We start from the raw sequence: 22598 nt of genomic DNA, 5'->3' as shown, positions 1-22598 counted from the left end.
GCATTTATGTCTGTACTGACCGAGCACTGTGCCTAATTGGTTTTAGACAGGGCATTTTTATTTACTTTTAGTATGAATTGGCCTATCAGCAGCAAAATATGCATTTTTCATTGAAGTTCCCCCTTCTTTCTTGTGTTTACTATAATTTTCCACATAATTAAAGCAATCTCATGCTAAATTTGAGAAAAATTGAATAATTATCCGATTAGTCGACTAATCGTTTCAATAGTCGGTGACTAGTCGACTATTAAAATAGTCGTTAGTTGCAGCCCTAATGTAAAACTATGAATTAGCTGCTTTGCTGCTGATAGAAAGCCGGTGCATTGCATACAACCTTGTTTCCATTGCCATTTCTGATTGGCCAGCAAGCCAGGAACGCAAGATTCGACCATTTTGATTGGCTAAGAGGTTTGTCATTCAAATGTCAGAGGCGGGGAAAAAACCTCAGCCTCCTGAGGTTAGGTTATCGCGGGAGTTAAAACCTCAATATCGATGCAATAAAGGTTAATCGTGCAGCCCTAAAAGAGAATACAAAAATTCCTGCTTTTGAATGTAGTTTTAATAAGAAAAAAGCATGTTTAATTCTTACAGTGAAGATGCCGTTTTATTTTACATTCAAATAATTACATTCAATTTCTGTAGGCTGTTAGACTACTTTAGACTTGCATAAAAGTGTTCAGTATTTAAAACAAAAAAACAACAACACACACATAGATACAAACTAGACTAAAATAGTTCTGTTTCCTTTAAACAAGATAAGATTAGAATTGACACAGTCAATTAAAACAGGATTTGACTAAAGTCCACTTGGTTGAACTGAGAGGGATGTATAATTTAATTAGTGACCACATAAATAACAAAAACAAATGCTAATAGTGATTATTCCAAACAATCAACTCGTGTTTTGGTGAGATTTGGTGGATATATGAAGGTGTTTTAGCAGAGGAACCACAGGCGTACACAATCGCATTAACTTTTAACATGATCAACTAAAGTTTCTCAAACGGTGTCTTTATTTCAGACAGTATATCTATTCATTTGAAATTGCGTCTTATAACAATGACCAGTAGCAATTACTAATCCAGTAATTAACCAAAACCACTATTGACAGTGTTGATATTAGTGGTCAAACAATATGAGACATTCCTAACTCTAATAACATCATATCACTCTGTTTTACATCACCAGTCTCAGATAACTTCTTTATGTGCCCCACATCAACCACAAACTAGAAAAATAAACAGTGTTTCTTTCTCTCCACTGGGACTCATCTTAACCCTAGAGACTTTCTTGCACACTAACAGAGCTGCCCTAAACACAATACTCAATGCTATAGAATCCACTTGCAATAACTTGAATCATATGACAGAATTGCTTTAAAAAAAAAAAAAAAGAAGGAACAGCTAATTCAATTGCAATGTCAAATTAAACATGAGGTGACTGGAAGTGACTGATGGCACTGCTGAAACTGACATATATTTACATTGATCAGTGACTTTTATATGGAATAATGCTGCTGGACTGAACCACATACAGACATGAGAGAATCTGATGCCACACTCCTCCACCCGTGAGTGACCACACACACACACACACACACACACACACACACACACACACACACACACACACACACACACACACACACACACACACACACACACACACACACACACACACACACACACACACACACACACACACACACACACACACACACACACACACACACACACACACAAACACAAACACTCAGCTTTTCTCTCCTTCTCTGGAAAGAACAAAGCCAGAACACACAAATATAATAAGGAGAGAAAAACACAACACCCCCGAGACGTACAGGATTACATCAGGGGACATTTGGAGACAGGATACAAAACTACAGGTAGTGTCAGACTGACACAAACTAAAAGTTGAACAAATAAAGATTAATTTACTGGTAAATGACAGCTAATGTATATGGTGTATCACTAGCGATGGCTATTTATCACTGCAATACATAGTAACATAAAATCTCCACTACTAGCACAGCTCTAACTACTAATGCTGATCTGCTCTGCAGTGACAGAGAGCAGTGACGCTCAGACAAGATACGTAGAGAAACTTGAGAAATGTCACGTCACACAAAGGGACTGAGAAAACAACATTCACACCTGCAAACCCTGGTTTAATGAAAAACCTGTAAAATTACTAGAGGTCGACCGATATTGGTTTTTACCGATACCGATAGCTAGGTTGGACCACACTGGCCGATACGATTAATTAACCGATAGTTTTTGAAAATAGATACTGAACGGCAACTAAAATACTGCTCTGCTAGTTTTAAAAAAGTAATAAACCATACTTTGTAAATTAATAAAAATATTAATTTTAATTATATATTGATCATTAAAGTTATTTCATAGTTCATTAATGTTAACAAAATAACACCCTAACATGGAACAACACTTCTATTCTACAGCTTTCATCAATCTTAGTTGATGTTACAAATGGGCTCATTGTAAAGTGTTATTTCATATTAACAGTAGGGGTGGGAATCTTTACATTTTAACAATATGTAAAATTGCAGTTTCTATGCTTTTTGTTTATATTTGGAATCTCTGTATGTTAGTACTGCCTTATTAAAATTAAGATTCAATTTAATTACGATTTTCAATAACAACTAAATATAACCATGCATCACATTCTCAGTTTTCAATATTACTGCACATGGCTACATTTTCATATACATTTTATATAATTTATTTTGAGCAAAATTTACTTTATTTTTTTATTATATAAGCAGGCTACTTTTAAACCAATTACTTATTTAAAATAAGTGTTCTTTAAGTATCCAAAAGTTAACAGACAATAGTTATTTTTTCCTTTCGTTTGATTATTACTGATGAGATCATTGACAGTGGCTGCTTTAACAGGCTGCATTCAAACGAATGCACAGATCTATTTCGATATATCAGATGCCCTGCTCTGAAAACATAACTGACTGTGTGTACATCAGTTTCGTATAAAAGTATTCGAAATGGCAAGTGCATTTAACCAATCCAGCTTTTTAGGACGAACAAACACAAATTGCAAGTGAAAGTCTGTCAGTGCGCGAGTTTTGTGCATCTAATATACTGCATTACAAACGGCAGAAATGAAGGCACATGTAAAGTGAAAAACTGTGGAAGCACGCACTGTCAAGCAATGCACACGAGTCTCACAGTGCAAATTCTGTGCAATGAAGCCAGCCACGTTTCAGGCGCTCACGCGTGCCATAAGCGGGGAAAAACACAAGCTCCTTGAAGAGAGGGTTGCGATGCAGCGCTGCGTTGCGCGGACAACTCGCAGGTATCTAACACACACAGGATGCGTCGTGTAGTTCAAGCAGAAATCTAAAACAGTTTATCTAAATCACCAAATGGGCAAATGTTTACTTCAAGAATGATCAAAAAAGCGGCAAAGATTAGTTTAAACAACAGATCAAACGGAAAGAGAAAGTACGATCTATATTGTTGTAGCCATTTAAGAAAATGTGTTATCTGTTTTACATTTATGTTTAAATATTATTTGTTTGTGTTTTGTTTCAGTTTAATCTGTTAATTACGAAAGAAGTGTGTGTAATTTGTAAATGTCATAAAGGACGTGGTATGAATTGGATGGCAATACGCCGGGAGAATTGGAGAGGGTCAGCAGGGGCGTCGTAGTTGGGTGAAAAGGGGGACTAAATTACCAGGGCCCCAAGTGGGGGGAGGGCCCCTGAGGAGTGAAATTTTATTTTCCTTTAAATATAATTTTAAGATCACAATAAATGTTGTTAACTAATGTAAATCAGTGATGCGCGGGTCAATGTATAAACAACCCTAATCCGACCGACGTTTTCAACTAACGCAACTCGGACCGCAAAAAAAGAAAGAAAAAAAAGAAAGAAAGAAACTATTGTACCCGACCCGCTTCCTGTCTAATATTTGCGACTGACACCAGCGATTATATGCGGCTATATGCGGTGGAGATTCGTTCACTGTCAAACATCATTTGGCATTAATTAGGTAATTTTGTCAAAATAAATGTTCTTGATTACAAGAAAAATACAGATTGTTCTTGTTGGGATTTATTTTGTCTTTCCTTTATACAGATTTAAATAGTTTCGTTTTTGAAGTACTCTAAATTATGTCAGTGATTCTACGCGATTAAATATGATCAAGAATAGGGGTGGGTATCGTTTGAATTTTATCGATTTCGATTCCGATTCCGATTCCACTTATCAATTCCGATTCTTTTCGATTCCCAGTTTCGATTCTGATTTAGTAAAAAAAAAAAAACAACAAACACAAAAGTCAAACATTAATATATTAAACATGTTTATTTTCAGTGCTAGCTTGCAACATATTATTTTATTACAGGGGTTCTCAACCTTTTTTATATCAGGGCCCCCTTCTTCTCGGGTCAGTTTTGCAAGGCCCCCCTATGCCTGACATTTCCTCTAAAGGTGTTTATTTTTTAACCTTTTTTATTAACCTAAACATTAGTTTTGCCTTTTTATTTTCTCCTGCATGTTATTAAAAAAAATCAAGCAAACTTTAAATTAAAGCTATACTTTTGAATTTAAAAGAAAATCCTCTGCTCTAACTTTTTAACATGAATACACACATACAGATTTAAAGCACCTAAATTATTTAATTCAGACATTCTTCACAACTTCAGAGTACTCTTTCTTAAGTGACTGAATATCTACTGTTTGTATTCATTATAAAATAAACATATAAATGAAAAATACAGTAAATACATTGTAAATCTGTTTATGCTGGTGCTCATATGTGCTTAAACACCACTGACCCTTACAAGATCCACCTCTATGGGTAAGCATTCATTATAAAAAACTCACAGGACATTCATTTTGAAAACTATGCAAATATTTTGAAATTTCATGCAAAAATACTATGGATCAGAGCACCGAAAGCATGAATAGTTTGTGAATCAACAGCGGACTTATGCGTGCCTAATGTACGACTCCGATATACAAGAATGAATACATTAGGCACGCGCGAGTTCGTTACTATTACTCTGGTCATCTTTGCCTTTACATTACCGGGAGGGTTTGTTTCATGCAGCCAAGAGATAAAGTAGATACCTGTCTTCCCGCGGGGGTATAAGTGACTTTTATGTGGGCTTTTGCGGGACGAAATAACATATATTCCTTCTGGAGTGGGCGGGCGCAGGACTAAAATCCGTCCCTTGCAGATCTCTAAGATGAAGTTTGCGTGCAGCGGTAGATTTGTCTTTGGTTTTTACAAAGCGTAGACACACTTTTAAACGCTTACCGTGATCCATCTTTTCGACTGATGTTTACATTACCACGTAAAGTCCTGGCAGATTGCACGCGCGGAAGGTCCTGGCAGATCACTAGATGGAAAAAATGCAACCAGGAATCGAAACGAGGAATCGAAATTTTAATATTATAACAAGTATCCGATTCTTTATCTTAAGTATCCGATTCCAGAATCGGAATCGATTTTCGATTCCCAACCCTATATATATATATATATATATATATAGACTACAAGCTTATTCCTCTTTTCTTAACTTTTAACTTCTTTTAAAAATTATCAAGAATATTAAATCAACTTAATAGGCTAGGTTAACGAATTTTCTTATACAAACATAATGAATGCAATTCAAAACGAAGTTTTTATAGATAAATTCAGGAATTATGAATATGACAAAATAATATTATTTTATATATATTAATTGTATAGCTATAATAGTTAGAAGGAATAAGGAAATTATAGTGCCTTGAATTTATTAAGTAATGTTTAATTTCGTTCGTTTCGCTCTCTGGAAATGTAAAGAAAAAATACAGTTTTTACTTGGAATTCGTTTTTAATCCCTGGTTTTAAACAAGCATATACATGAGATCATTTATATGTTATTGCTTGAATAAACGTTTAAAATAGTGCTAGAAATTTTATAATTAAGGAAATTAAACAGACCTAGGCATTTGAAAAGACATAGTGAAATGTGTCTAATAATTCCAAAAAGAAAGAGAAGCATTGGACATCGATCGATGTACTACATCCCGACGTCCAGGGGCTATTGTGTTTCCAGTCGGGCTACCAGAATGTTTCATCGGACTGCCCGATGGACTATCGTAAAGGAGAGGACTTCTGCAGGTCCTTAAAACTCCTCAATTTATTTGTATCAAATGTAAGGCCATAAAAAGTTATAAATATGTAAAATAGTATAAGAAAAGTCTTGATTATAAGTTTAAGAGACGGAAAAGACGATCGCGATAGGGCTGAATAAATCTTCAAAAAGGCAATGATGTCATTTAATAAATTTGTGCACTGCACATTTCAAAGTCAAAACGCTGCACGGATGTCTTCATATGAATGTATCTGAAGGGAACCGACTGTCCTCAGAAACGTGTCGTTGGCATTTTCATTTCATGCCTAATAAAACAGCGTTAATGCTGATTTGTGTACAGTCATTACTAGGGAAACCGTAATATTTCAGCGCTCCTAAAGCGCCCCCTTGTGACAGAGAATGAATTTTTATTTCCAATACATTTTTTCTGCTGTTTATGGTCAAATTATTGCAATTATCGATCCATGTGTAAATGTGAAAGAAGTTAATGTGCCTTTTAAAAATCTAAACAATTAAGTAATACTAATATAAGAAATTATATACTTGATTTATCCCTTTTAACGGTATAAAGGTTGAAATGCCATTGTATTAGATATTTTGTGTCTGTATACGTCTGCAAGATGTCTGTTAAAGAGCTCTTGATCTGGAAAGCACCTGCTGTGTACAAACGTCTGGCGGACGTCTGTATGATGTCAGTTTTACACACATTCTGAATCGCAAACATCTTAAAGACGTCTAATAGACGTCTATTTCACATCTGATAGGAAACTTCCAATAGACGGTGCAGATGAGCAAACTACGTCAAATAGACATCTCCGAGATGTACGTGTGCTAAACAAAATCGGCCATTAAGAATCAAGATCGGCGCATAACTAAAAAGAAATTGGGTGCTCCTAAATTTTTTGGGATGCTCCTAACTTTTTGAAGTTGGAGCACCAGTGCTACCAAGTAAAAAAGTTAATTTCGAGCCCTGTAATGTATGTATGCTAATGTTAAATCTTTAGCTTAGTTTGTCAACCAGGCTGCTTGTTGCTGTAAGTAAATTATGGGCCAGGCCAGCTAACGTCAGGTTGCAAAAAGACTCGTCAGTGGGGATTTACTGGGATGTAGATTACATCTCATTTGACTTTTTTTTTTTTTTGATAGTTGACGTTTTGTATTATGGCAGGCTTAGCTTATTTGATTTGTTTCTGAGGGTACAGTTGTCTCGTGTTCTCCTGTTCAAAAATAAATGTTTTTAAATCAAAACTTGCATCAGTATCATGGATCAAAATGTCAATACACAAACCCGATGTAGCCTACGGTTTAAAGGTATTTGAGCACAAGTAGGCCAAATGCATCAATTTGGTGGTGAATGAAAGAACCAGTCATTATTATAATCTGATTTGATTATAGATTTAAACTTTATTTGTGCTTGTTTATATTCAAAAAAAAAAAAAATCCATTCAAAATTGAATTTTCATTTTGCTAACCCGCATTGTACAATGGCATGTTTAGGGGGCCCACTGACATTGAGAGGGTACAGGGCCCAGAATTTGGTGCTACGCCCCTGAGGGTCAGACACAATTGTTGACCACTTCCACCTTTTTATTTGTGGAAAATCCCTTTTTAAACGAATTTCGTTTTGTATAATTTTTATCTTAATTTTGAATACATATTTTTGTTGATCAGTTATTAAAATCAAGTAAGAACAAGGAAAATTGCATTATGAAATAAAGTGCGTAACAAGATGCAAACCTACCATGCTTCCGCGGCCTGAAGAAAAGGCTAAAACATAAATTATAGTAGGGCTGCAACTAACGATTATTTTGATAATCGATTAGTTCGCCGATTAATTTTTCGATTAATCGATTTGTTGGCTTAAAAATTCCAATTATTTATTTATTTTTTAAATCACACTATTCCACATTCTGAATGCTATGAAAACACAGTGCTTAACCATTTACAACAATTCACCTGTTGTAATAAAGAGAAAGGACAAATATCTGAAGAAAAACACACTAACAAGCATAAAATACAGTGTTTCTGCTATTTATTCTGCCGTGGCGGTGTTTAGTGTCCCACCAACAGCAGCGAGCGCAAGAGTTCCGCGTTCAAATGCACGCAGTAAGCTGAAACTGGCCCAAAGCCCCAGCTAAAGTACTTAGGCCTACCATGAATGTGGAGGGGAAAAGTAAGGAGATATTCATATTATTTATTAATAAACTAGTATTTTCTGAGTGCATCTTTATGGATTAGGCCTATAGCTAATAAAAGAGTTTTGTTTTCGATTTGAATTATTTCGTTTTATAGTAGTGAAGTAATAATTTAAAGTAAATTTATTACTCTTACATTTATGAGCAAAAATGAAGTTTCACATAGCACTCGCACCTCCATGTCCTGCAAAGCTTTTAATCTCCGCACAAACTATTGGATATGCGCCTATTAGTAGCCTACACATTTATCTAGGTTAAACGATTAAACTAATATTGTGATATGCTTAATTTTTTTTTTTTTATTATTATTTTTTTTTATCTAAGGATTTTAATTTAAATCGTGATGATTTGAGAAGGCTAAACTGATCTATCTGCCGCGAGCCGCTTTGTCGTTACTTTAAAAAACAAAAACTTGAATTTCACAAATAAAACGTTCCAAATATATTTCTAAATTAACTTTATAAACTAAAGAAACGAAAATAAATGTAATTACTTTGCTATTAAAAACAGCAGCTGTGCAATGGGGAAGAGAAAGAGAACTCGGCCAGTAATTCTGATGAGCTGTAACGTTAGAGGTTGTAGGAATTTTTGCAACGAATGTTTGTTTAATAGCCTATTTAACACTTATTTAGGCTACTTTCTTATTTAAATGTATTATTTCGTTGATTTATTTTAGTGTTTTGTAGACAGCTTGTTCACCGACAGAAATTGCAAAACACACACGTTCGTGAATAATGTTTGAGCCTCATTTATTTATATATAAAACACCGCACCACCGGCGGTGGTTAAAATCTGCCACCGTCACAGCCCTACTGTTCATACCCTCCATAAATACGCGCACTACATGTTGTATTTAAATCTAAATTTAACATTCAACGACAGATGTTTCAGCACAATGAATGTTTTTGCGCTGAGTTGAGTATTAATTGTCTCCCTTTCTGTGTTCTGTGTTCCGGCTGTCTGACACGCTCATTCAGTAAAGATTTAAACTTACAGACTGCCAGAATGGATTTTTAAATGGAAAATCTCGAGTGAATTTGTGACATTTACAGATAAGGATATGACCGCAAACTGAAAGTTTTCATGCTGAGGACGCAAACGGATCTCAAAGCGCCTCACAAGGCAAGCCATCACTCTGTTAGTTTTAAATAAGGAATTCTCATGTTTTGAGCAGCTTGGATCACGTAACTCTCCTGCAGCATCTCAGTCTGTTTCCTCCACTATTTTTAGATGCATTTTGTCTATAGAAATGCGTCATTCAGTGCTTTTACTTGACGTGATCCTCTGAAGTTGTACGTGCACTGTGGGCGGACCCGATTCATCGATAATGAGAATCGTTGTCGACAAATTTCATTATCGATAATAATCGGTTTTATCGATTAGTTGTTGCAGCCCTAAATTATAGCTCTATATGAAGCATACAGACTTTATTAGAGCTACAGAAATACGAATTCATCACTTAAATGCACAATCTTCCAGCAGGGTCAAGCCTTTATAAACATTAACAACAATTTGGGACAGATTCTGTAGGCTGAATGAACACGGTTTGCTTTCTCGCATCAAGTCTTTAAATCTGCAATTTTGCTGGCTACGAATATGACCAACTGGATATAAATCAATGCAAATATATGGTAACAATCCTGACATTTAACATTGGTGTCTGACTTAACCTCTCATACTCTATGACAGCGGAGCGGAGCGGAGCGTGAGCCGCTTCAACAAAGAACGCAATCCGGAAAAACTATCGGCATGGATTTTTGCCGATAACCGATAGTTCAGCCAATCAACTATCGGTGCCGATTAATCAGCAAAACCGATACATCGGTCGACCTCTAAAAATTACCATAAAAAAAATGGTGATCTGAACAATTTTACAGTTCAAATAATACACATTTTGACCAATAAATAAACAAACATGAAGAAAGGTGAATCACAATTGATTAACTGGCCTTAAAAGAAAAGATGGACTGAATGAAAATTCAAATTCACTCTCTGACAGTAGATGGCACGTATGGAAAAGCAGAAATCAGGTGCTTTGAAAAATAGGTGATGCAGCCAGTGAAATGGAGGAAAAAACGTAACGTCACAAGACGTCTCTTAAACTTCTTTTAACTTGAGTGAAGCATTTTTAAAATACAATGTCATGCACAAGATGATGCAAAAGACAAGCGAAATGGTCAAAGATGTCGATCTAGGACCGTTTACAAAACCAATGGAAAAGCGGAATTAAAAATAAAACATGTTCTGTGTTAAACACCCCTTACCTCGTTTACCTCATTGAGCACAAAGCAGCACTGTGCTTATAAACACCCCTGAATTAATCATTTTATAAAGGTAAAATGAAAAGTAAATGCCACCGAAACAGTTTCCTTCATAGATACTGCCTTGTAGAATTAAAAACTGTTCTTAAAGAGAACAAAAATTAAACTTCTCTGGATTAATTTGTATGAAAGTTTCATGAATGAGGCCCAATATCTTTCAAGAGATAGCTGAATTAGCTCAATTCTGCCAACATTTACTCACCCTCATGTCATTTTAAACCTGTATGAATTTTCTTCTTCTGTTAAACACAAAAGAATGAATTTTGAAGAGTGTTGTTAACCAAACAGTTGCAAGTGACTTCCATAGTATTTTTTTCCATACTAATGAATTCAAAGACTAACAGCAACTGTTTGGATACCAACACATAATTTTGTGTAAAATTAATTTGCATGTAAAAAGGACCTTCCTGGAGACTCATCTGAATTCTGAACACAAACATTTCATAAACTTCAGATTATGAAGTCTTCAAACTGTCATTTAAACATCAATTAGCATAATTCATTAATTAAATAAAAGTCAGTTAACTTTTTTTCTGACTTAAGTTTTCTTAGTTAAAGGAGTAGTTCACATTTTGAAAAAAAATTTGCAGATAATGTACTCACCCCCTTGTCATCTTGTCTTTCTTTCTTCAGTCATAAGGAAACTATGGTTTTTGAGAAAAACATTTCAGGATTTCTCTCCATATAGTGGACTTCTATGGTGCCCCTGAGTTTGAACTTCCAAAATGCAGCTTTAAATGGCTCTAAACAATCACAGCCAAGGAAAGAAGGGTCTTATCTAGTGAAACGATCGGTTATTTTGTAAAAAAAAAATTATATATATATATAATAATAATTAATATATATATATATATATATATTATATAAATATATATATATATATTAGGGGTGGGCGGTACACCGGTATCATAGTTATCACCGGTGTGACATTGCGCCACGACATGGATTTTCTAATACCGTCAATACCGTAATAAATCAATTATGTGCCTTGAACGGCTACATTTACATCAATAATAGCTAGTTCTAAATAATAAGGCACTGAAGTTTAATTTGCCTGTGACTGTTTGTCAATTGCGTGCGCACATACAGTCGGTGCGTTCACACCAAACGCCATACGAATATGTGCATCGCGTCACTCACTCTAGTTGATCCGCGGGAGGTTTCCCCATCACTCGCGCGAATAACAACCGGCGCGATCGACAATGGCGGTGATAAATACGATCGCTGCTTTGTTCCTGTTGTGTAAGTTCAAAATGCACCGGAAAGCGAAACGCCGACTTGTCTAGGTTCACAGCACAGTAATGTATCACATACATATCTGACGATTCCTTCAATAAACAAAGTGTAGAGAGAGTGTAAGTAAGAGATTGATCGCAGTACAGAGAGCGTCGTTGATTATAATAAAGCTTTGTGATATCGCAAACTAAGATGAGGGACAGCTTTTAATATTTTCATGGGAGTTTGTAAATGAGATATTAATTTAATACAGCCGTTAAATAAACAAGAAGTTATTATTAAGTGACTTACATTGTCTGAGAAGAACTCTATGCCCGATTTTGCTCTGTTTCTTCGTCAAATTTTATTCTGGAACCAGTCACACCGCTGTTTAAATGAAGATGCGCAGTTCACCAATCAAACACAGCGGTGTTTCGTTGTTTTCAGTAAGTGAACGTGCGTTTGTAAACTAATCTAGTGAAATGATTCAATTTCCCATTCATAAAGAGAGTCACTTGAATGAACCATGTGTTCTAACGAATCAAATGAACAATACGATTCAGTATTAATTTCAGTGTCTTGCCGCCACCTGCTGGCAGATCCTTTCAGTTATTGAAATCTTAAATAATTGTGTATTCCTAATTTTATTTTTAAAACACTAATCTCAACACTAATTTATAGATTTGATTGCACTCATGGCTCCTCTGAGCCTCATTTTCATGGACAACCCTATAAAAATGAAGACAGAAATCTTGCTGATCATTATTATTTGCTGAGGCATTAAATGGCCTGAGTTGGACCGTTTCAATGGCCAAAAGGTAGTTGAAAGGTGGCACTCTCAGACAGAAAGGGCTTAACATAATACCGTGATATCATACCGTCACCGTTCAAAAGATGAAAAATACCGTGATATTAATTTTAGGTCATATCGCCCACCCCTAATATATATATATATACACAATTTATATACTTTTAAACTTCAAATTAGGGCTGCACGATTAATCGTTTTTAAACCGAAATCGCGATTTGAAAGGGTGCGATTATTTCGATTGATTATCAAATGTGGTAACAAGCATATAAGTCGTTTTTGACAGGTCACTTCATGTGCATATTATGTCTTCATGCTTATATTACGTTTGATGCAGAGTTTAACCAATAGGGGGCATTTTAACACTGCATGTAGAGACATGCACGGGACGGATTTTTCAGTCCCGCATCCGCAGAAATATGTTTATCTCGTTCAGTTCCCGCCTCGACATTCATGTTTTGTCCCGCTCCTGCCCGCATAAAAGTAACCTATATAGTTTTTTTTCAGTACATCAATTAAATTTACATGAAACAGTTTTGTAACATCTCGTAATTTCACAAAACCCCAGCATAAACGCTCCTGATAAAATATTTGTTATATAGGCTAAGCATCAACATTCACAAACCACTGTTATTCTTAACAGAAGAGCAAGCATGAGCTACTGTGTGTATCCATAGCAGAATGCAAGCAAACAAAGCTAAAGTTGAAATCTCAGTTCATATGCGATCTCATAAAGCTCTAACACAATGAATATTATGCACAATGAATCTTTCACAATGTCTACACTTCGTGTGTTTTAATTCACGAGTACGCAATATTCAGCACTGTGCAAGAATGTTTTAGCAGTGAGTGGATTCTAACTTAAACACCTCTGATGACTGCCTATCCTTGTGCTTACTAATCATAGCTGTAAGTTGTATACTAGTTGTTCTTGCTGCTTTTGTGCAATAGATGAATAACAATATTTTGCTTTTTAGATATTTCTATTTTGCGGGGGTCCCGCGAATCATTTTATTTTCCCGCGTCCCGAACAGCCGCACTCGCCCATCAAGTTTTGTCCCGCGCCGCAGTCGGTTGCCTCGGGTCCCGCTATATACTCCCGTAGGAGTGCAGGTCTCTACTGCATGTACTGAGCAAATAACGTTAAAGCCATTTGGAAAAGATGAGCGGGAGCAGCGGCTCAACTTCCCAACAAAGTGTCTCTTAATGTAGGTTATCATCAGTGTTTTACTGATGTAAAATTGTTTACAGTGTGTTTGGATTCCTAAAAGTTTAAAATTTTATTTATATTTTATTATAAAATAATATATATATATATATATATTTTTTATTATAAAAGATTTTAATAATATTTTATTATATAATTTTAATTGTTAATTTAATTTTATTTAAGATACTGTAGTTAGTTTCTTAATTTGTCATGATAACTGACAACTTTATTTAAAAAAAGGCAACAATGTTTAAGAGGTTTTAAATAAACAGTAGAACAGTGTAGCATACTTTGTGATTATGCTTGGTCTTTCTTTGGTGCTGTTAAAACCACCATATCAAACCTGTTGCTCTTTTATGAAATAGTAGTAAATCGCATTTTAAATCGCAAATCGCAATTTTGATCAGAAAAATCGCAATTAGATTTTTTCTCCAAATCGTGCAGCCCTACTTCAAATGCCCATCTTGTCTAGCTCTGTGTATTCTCTGTGTAGAGATTAAAAAGTATATAAACTGTAAATGTTTTTATAAAATAACTGATCGTTATTTTCTGATCGCTAGATAAGACCCTTCTTTCTCGGCTGGGATCATTTTGAGCCCTTTGCAGCTGCATTTTGGTAGTTCAAACTTGGGGGAACCATAGAAGTCCATTATATGGAGAGAAATCCTGAAATGTTTTCCTTAAAACATAATTTCTTTACGACTGAAGAAAGAAAGACATAAACATCTTGGATGACAAGGGGGTGAGTACATTATCTGTACATTTTTGTTCTCAAAGTGAACTACTCCTTTAATAAGATGGCTTGGAGCTCTTAATTTTGAACTCTCAAAGTGCATCAAATAGAATAATTTAACTTTAAAATGTATAAAATGCATCTTTTTTAATAGTTATCGCAATGAATATCGTATTGTGGACTTCATATCAAGATATTATCATATTGTGAGATTTTGATATTGTTACATCTGTACCAAATATACAAATATGCTGAATATCTTCCCAAGACTGAAAGCACTGAAGCTCATAATCTGTCGAATCAAACAAATCTTCCCCAGAAACAATGACTGTGCACCATGACCAATCAGATTGGAGCTTGAATTTTTGAGAAAGCTCTTGTCATTGAGTGGAATATTTATCAGACATTTGATGAACAGTCCATGACTGTGCTGCCTGAGGCTCAGACCATCCAGCAGAACTTTACATACAGCTCTAATATGTAATGTCTCAAAGGACTAATGTCGCCCACAGTACAAATGTGTTTTATGATGCTTGTTCATAGAGTTTATGTTTAAACAGCCACAATAAAACATTTATTGCAACTGTGTAAATGATAACCATTCTGGAGAGACTCCCACCCACTCAGAGACTAAATTAAATGAGAGCAGACGCAGACAGCGTTAGTATCGCTGACTTCATAAATACAAGAGATTATTTAATCAGTGTCACTTAGACAGAGAGAAAACCTCTTTGTGACACTGTAGCACCATGTCGCACTGAAAAGACAAAGAATATCTCAATCCTAACACTCCTAACACAGACTGACATATTTCTTTTTAACAATTAGTTGCCTCAAAAAGAATTTGGACAGTTTAGTCACTTTTGAAAAAAGTCAGAATGATATTGCACTAGATGTAAAATACCAAAGGAAGGTAGTACAACATTTCACAAAGTATCAGGTTTGTAATGTTCCATAATAAAATATACAGTAGTCAACATTTGAAGTGGATCAAAACCTTTTACCAACGTTGTCCTAAAACCAAGACAATACCCGTTCTTGAACTTTTTTGATCTACTTCAAATGTTGGCTACTGTACTGCTTAAAATGAAGACAAAAAATAACAGTGTTAGTCAAACGTTAGCAGATCATGTTGATAGTTCATGTAATAGTCTGCTAGAACACCTGTGTGAATTTGAGGAAAACTGCTACCTATTCCTAGGAAGTGCAGAAGTCTATAATTGCTGTGTGTATACTGTACATGAGTTAATAATCAGACTGATGGCTGAATCAGAATTTGAATCCATTCAAATATTCACCTTTTTTGATCTGACTAAGCCTGATACAATTAAATTTTAATCCAAATTAAAGCAGTGGTGTAGATCTGTTAAATATATTTTAAAAAAATCTGTCAGAAAAGCTTTTTTCTTAACTTTAAAAAAAAAAAAAAAAATTAAATATCTCACTGTTTCTGAACATAGCAATTGATGCACAGCATATGCATTTACGTTTTCCTCAAAATAAACGTAATGCACATGGTAAACAAACACTAAAAAAATGGACTTGTAAAGTTTAGGGTACAAATAAACCGTACTTTTGAATGCACGGACTGACAAAAATTGTGTGAACAGTGACGTTCATTCAAATGATTTTAGTTGGCATAAAATAGATGTGCTGGATAATTCATTTATTTATTATTCAAATAAGTTTGTTATATTCACTAATTTCATTAAGCTTAATTATGCTTTAGAGAAAATAAGAATGATTAAAAGTTTCAATCATAATCCAGCTAAACAAGCAGTCCTTGCTGGCAATTTTACTAATATCTTTATCAACAAATTGTCAAAAGGAGTCACTGTTCACACTGACAACATAATTATGACCAATAGAAATTTCATTTTGCAGTGATGTTTAAAAAGATTGTTCACCCCAAAATGAAAATTCGGTCATTAATTACTCACCCTCGTGTCGTTCCAAACCCGTAAGACCTTCGTTTATCTTCAGAACACAGATTAAGATATTTTTGATGAAATCCGAGAGCTTTCTGAGCCTCCATAGACAGCAAGGGTCCTTCCACTTTCAGTATTCAGAAAGGTAGTAAGAACATCATTAATCCACTTGTGACATTAATGGTTCAATCGTAATTTTATGAGGTTATCAGAATACTTTTTTTGTGCGCAAAGAAAACAACTTTGTTCAACAATTCTTCTCCTTTGCATCATCCTAGAACAATTTTGAAGATTATCATGACACATGCACACGCTTTCCTTTCATAAAACAACGCACGCATCAGGCTTTGTTTACGTTTAGAGGAAAGCAAGTGCATGCATCATGATGACTCTCCAAAATGGCGCTAGGGTGACACAGAGGAGAAGAATTGTTGAATATTGAAAGTTGTTATTTTTGTTTGTTTTTTGCACACAACAAGTATTCTCATACCTTCAAAAATTTACGATTCAACAACTGATGTCACATGGACTATTTCGTTAATGTTCTTGGTACCTTTCTGGACCTTGAACATGGAAGGACCCTTGCGGTCTATGGAGGGTCAAGAAGCTCTCGGATTTCAAAAACATCTTAATTTGTGTTTGAAGATGAACAAAGGACTTATGGGTTTGCAATGACATGTGGGTAAGTAATTAATGACAGAATTCATTTTTGGGGTGAACTATCCCTTTAAATTGACACTTGTCTTGCCCCTAAAAGTATTTAGAAAACATTTTTGGTCTACCAACTGTACTGGAAACTGGTAAATAAGAACACAAATTTATAACTTAAAGGATTGGTTCACTTCCAGAACAAAATAATGTACTCACCCCTTGTCAAAGATGTTCATGTCTTTCTTTCCTCAGTCGTAAAGAAATTATGTTTTTTGAGAAAAACATTTCTGGATTTCTCTCCATATCATGGATATGTAGGGCTGGGCGATTAATCGAAAAATAATCGAAATCGACATTCAGAACCTATAATCGTTAAAATTTTTCCATGAAGATTATTTCAATTACTTTCCCTTTAAAAAACACTAGCGCTCCGTTCCGTTATTCTGCCGACATTTTGATGGAGAGCTTAAACAGTATTTATACAGTAAAAAGTATTTACAGGATATACAAGAGTAATTTTATTTAGAGGAGATACTGCTTATTTTCTACTTTTAATATGAAAAACATTGAAAATTATTTATTTTGTTTCCAATAGTGCAAGTTATTTATTTTCACTAATTTAAGAAAAATGTGACTTTTCGTTTTAAGCAATGCTTGCTTTAATTTCAGTTGTTCAACACTGATGTTCAATTAATAATCATAGATCGTAGATAGTGTGTTTCCTTCAATTATTTTAAAATCAAGTAATGCACCCTTCATCCAAAAATCTCTCGCTTGTAATATGTGAACATATTTACTGTACAAAACTTGTCAGTGAACTATGAGGGCCAAAAAATAAATATTAAATAAATATAATTAAATATAATTTTATTAATAAATAAAATAATCGTTCATTAATCGTAATCGGGTTAAAATGTTCAATTAATCGAGATTTTGATTCTAAGCCAAATTGCCCAGCCCTATGGATATGTATGGTGCCCCCAAGTTTGAACTTCCAAAATGCTGTTTAAACCCAGCTTTAAAGGGCTCTAAATGATCCCAGCTGAGGAAGAAGGGTCTTATCTAGAGAAACGATCGGTTATTTTTGAAACATTTGACAATTACTATCCTTTTTAACCTCAAATGCTCGTCTTGTCTCATCTCGTGATACGCATACATCTGTGTGATCTGGGTCAATACAGTTAGGGTATGTTGAAAAACTCCCATCTCGTTTTCTTCCCCAACTTTAAAATCAGCCTACATCGCTGCAGAAGTACCGACCCCATGTTTACAAAGTGATACAAAGAAGATCAAACACCCTCTACAATAAAAGGTCAAACAGCGTTGTAGGACGATTTTGAAGTTGAAGACGAAAATGAGATGGGAGTTTTTCGACATACCCTAACTGTGTTGACCCGGATTACACAGACTACGCATCACAGAGACGAGACAAGACAAGCATTTGAGGTTAAAAAGTATATATTTGTCAGTTTGTTTAGAAAATCGTTTTGCTGTTTCGGCTGTGATCGTTTACAGCCCTTTCAAGCTGGGTTTAAACTGCATTTTGGAAGTTCAAACTTGGGGGCACCATATATATCCACTATATGGAGAAAATCCTGAAATGTTTTCCTAAAAAAACTATTTCTTTACATCTGATAAATGAAAGGCATGAACATCCTGGATGACAAGGGTGAGTACATTATCTGTACATTTCTGTTCTGAAGTGATTTAATCCTTTAATTGTGATGAATGATGACACTATATAGTATTCCATAGAGTTGCTTTAGTTGAAACTTAGAATTTGAGCTGAATTTATTGATCCCTAATCAGGGCTCGAAATTGCGCCCATTTTGGTCGCATATGCTCCCAAAATTTAATCTGCGCGACCTCAAATTATATTTGGGAGCATTTGTGCGAGTGCGAGTAATTGTTGTGGTGCGACTTACTTTCATTTCTTTACAAAACTTTGGCTAGCCTAACTACTGCACAGACTGTTGTGAGCTGATGCAGTGACAGGTTCGCCGTTCTCTCTTTTGATTTTGGACAATTAAAAAGTCTCCACAATCTGCTGTTGAAGAAATCTATTTCGTGCTACAGCGAACATTCTGTCAGATACAATTCTGCCGCCTCCGTCTCAATATACTGTATAACGCCGCATAAATTCACATCAGATGATAACTCAGCGGCAGAGTTCCACTCGCACATGGGCGTAATTTCCACTCGGGACAGACTTTTCAAAATCCCGTTGGTGTCCTCCCACTTTCAAATGGTTTTGTTAAAGTAATCTCTTGTATTGTAGAACGCCCGCTCCGCACCGTCGAGAGTTTCGCAGGATCGTTAAAATGAAACCAAAAGTAAAAAGCGCACACGCATTTAAAAGCAATTGTAATCCCCAATGCGCGCAAATTAGGCTACATAACATATCTAGGCTGTTATTAGTATGTGGGCTATAATAAGCTGTATAGTGTCTATAGCTCTGTATCAGAAAAATTCGGTCATTTGCACTTTGAATATTGAAAGAGTAGCCTACTTTGATCATGCCTGCATTTATTGTCTACACGACTAAGAAAGAACTGTGTCGTTTATTTTTTGTTGTAGACTGTTTAAAAATGCAGTGGTTGCCTCTAAATGGCTTTAACTCTTTATCTTAAACCTCTTTAAATGGCTGTAACTATAATAGAGAAAATAAACATCGTGTTCATTAACTCATAGTTTCATTCATTCTTGTCCCTCGCTTAAGGCGTAAAATAAATATATAAAAAAGGCTTTCAGGATCAGCCCATTTGCTTGTAAAACATCTGCATTAAGAATTGACCATGAAGAATCAAGATCGGCGCATTACTAAAACGAAATTAGGTGGTCCTAAAATTTTTTGGTGCTCCTAACTTTTTGAAGTTTGGAGCATCAGTGCTACCAAGTAAAAAAGTTAATTTCGAGCCCTGCTAATGTCATAATTTTGCAACACCGGTGCAGTTTTTCCTGTTCATTACTATAAAACTACTTTGAAACAACTATAAATAAGCGTGACTATCACTATCAGATGTCTAGCCCACTGTCAGATCAGCATTTCAGCTGTGAATTGTGCGTTACTGTAAAACACATATTGTGTAACGCCATGCTGCGAACAGGACTGAAACAACAGCATAAAAGAAGCGAGCAGCTCCCTGTAGCTGTACTCTCTCTGGCAGCATAGTGTCTGGCTGCAGTCTTTTAACCAGGCTTATCCCTCTCTCTCTGGAGGACCAAGAGCCAACATGGATGCCCAGCACATTCCCACTGACACAAAATGGCAGTGCAAAGATCAGTGGTGTTATCAGGCCAGGACACTGCAGGGGAGCTTTATCATTAGAGTTCGTAATGGAGGCCGACGAGAGAAGGTGAGGCTATTTTGAGCAGCCTCGGACTCTGTGGATGCGCTTCAAGAGTGCTAAATAATCCGTTTATACTTCAAAAACAACACATCTGGGAGATACAGCTACAGTAAACAGATGCGGCTTAATAGCATCACCCAGGCTTGATAAATTACATTTCCACATCTCAGAAATCCAAAAATAAAGAAGACATCATTCAAGGATGAGTATAGTTAATACTTAATGCTCTCTCTTGCTCTTTGTCCTTTATACACTCTCTAGTGAAGAGGCATCATTTCCTTGACATTCTGCACGGGTCTCCTGCTCTCAGGCCCCTGCTCACGCACCCGGGTGAACCCTTACAATGCAGGGATGTCATTTTAGCTCCCTGCTCCTCACAGGCACAGTGTCCACCTGTTTCTGACACATACTTACGCTGTCAATCAAAAGCACCTACTTTGGGTTTTATGCCTTTCACTACTCGTGTGTGTGTGTGTGTGTGTTCATATATATATATATATATATATATATATATATATATATATATATACACTATATTTATTTTATTTCCTTTATATTATTATATGCATCCATAATAATCAATTAAAAACAAATACTACGTACACTTTATTAATCAATTCAATAATCAACTCAATGCAATCTCTATTCTTGCAGTTAAACAGCTTTTTAGTGGTTCTCACCTAAACATCTCCCTGGGGGAATATCACTTATCTTTAGTCATGTTGCAATGAAAACAACACATGCACAAACAACAGCATGGAAAGACTACAGCAAAATGATGTCCTTTTTAGGCATGTTGACAGACGAACACTTTAACATTAGGATGTAATGCTCGGTGACAGGATGAAAGGTCAGTTGTGTGGACTGACACAAGTTGACAACTGGCCAACAACTCCAATAATATCCTAAATGCCATATGTGTGGAAGTGGACGACACCTTAACACGGGCACAAAGCCAAATTTACACCCATTACAGCAAGACCAAGCCCAAACTGTAGGAATAACACCTCGGTGTGACTATGTGTGTTTGATGGATTCAGTGTGCTTTAATACACATATGTGCATGCAAACATGCAATGCAATCAAATCTAACGTTGAACAACAGTTAACAAGTGGATAACCAAGAAAAAGTTAATAAAACGCACAATGGAAAACAAAACAAATCCATTTCGCTCAATGAGCGACCCTGTTTGCCATCATGAACCAGAGTCTCCAAGTCTGACTCCTGCTTACTAAAACCTCAAATCTTTCGTTAAAATCGACCGTTTCAAACGTAATCTTCAAATGCGATATCAAATCGTCAAATATCACACGCATGTTTTAAATCAGACAAATAGCACTTGACTTTTTCCTTATTTCTTATTTTGACTTGCTAGAGCTCATACTGAGCAGTTGCACTGTAGTACAGTATGAGCTTATGATGCTAATTAGCCAAACTGCTAAGATGCTAAAACGCTAGTCTCAACTGAATGAGGTTCCAATGCTAAAATGCTAGCACGCTAACACAATTAGTTTTGACTGCACAAGCTAAGTTGCTAACTAGCCAACCCGCTAGCATGCTAAGAAGCTAACACGCTTGTCAGCCAATACCGAGCTAGCAGATTAGCTAATAACGCTGTCCGGCTAAAAAGCTAACCTAACCGCAACCTGCTAACCTCATACTGTAACTCGTAACCCAAGTCGGTCGAGTAATTCCAACCTTATTTTTAACTCCACTGGCGAACCTTTCACCTAAGCGCTTCTACTATCCGAAACTAGAAACTTATGAGAATAAAACAAGCATACTTTACCTTCTTTGGCTGGTGCGAGCGGCACACTGTGTGTGTGTGAGTACGGCGCCGGGGACGCGCTCGGGAGCCGCTGCTGCTGCTGCTGGAGCTAAGATGGCGCCCCCTCCAAACTTCCACTGTTACTTTGCGCACTCATCCAGCCACTTTAGAGAACCATAGAGCAAAACATCAATCAGCTGTCCACGCAAACGACATCAGACAAAATGTGGGAGGTTAAGTGAATGATGATGTTTTTTTTTTTTCATCGGGGGAGGAGGGGCTGTCAACACTTGGG

At 35.8% G+C, this 22598-nt stretch overlaps 1 protein-coding gene across 2 annotated transcripts in view; it reads right to left on the bottom strand.

Moving 5' to 3' along the window:
* The window catches only part of tlk1a (tousled-like kinase 1a), a 61096-nt gene extending 38548 nt beyond the window's left edge, over positions 1 to 22548 (bottom strand). For both annotated transcript variants that reach the window (XM_073845401.1, XM_073845402.1), the window contains exon 1: positions 22325 to 22548. The gene's annotated coding sequence lies outside the window, so the exon portion shown is untranslated. The remainder of the gene's footprint in view (positions 1 to 22324) is intronic.
* Between the last annotated feature and the right edge of the window lie 50 nt (positions 22549 to 22598).

The sequence above is a fragment of the Garra rufa genome, chromosome 8 (assembly GCF_049309525.1).
Source record: "Garra rufa chromosome 8, GarRuf1.0, whole genome shotgun sequence".
NCBI lineage: Eukaryota > Metazoa > Chordata > Actinopteri > Cypriniformes > Cyprinidae > Garra > Garra rufa.
The sequence above is the reverse complement of the archived record's forward strand: the minus strand, read 5'-3'. Positions and strand labels throughout refer to the sequence as shown.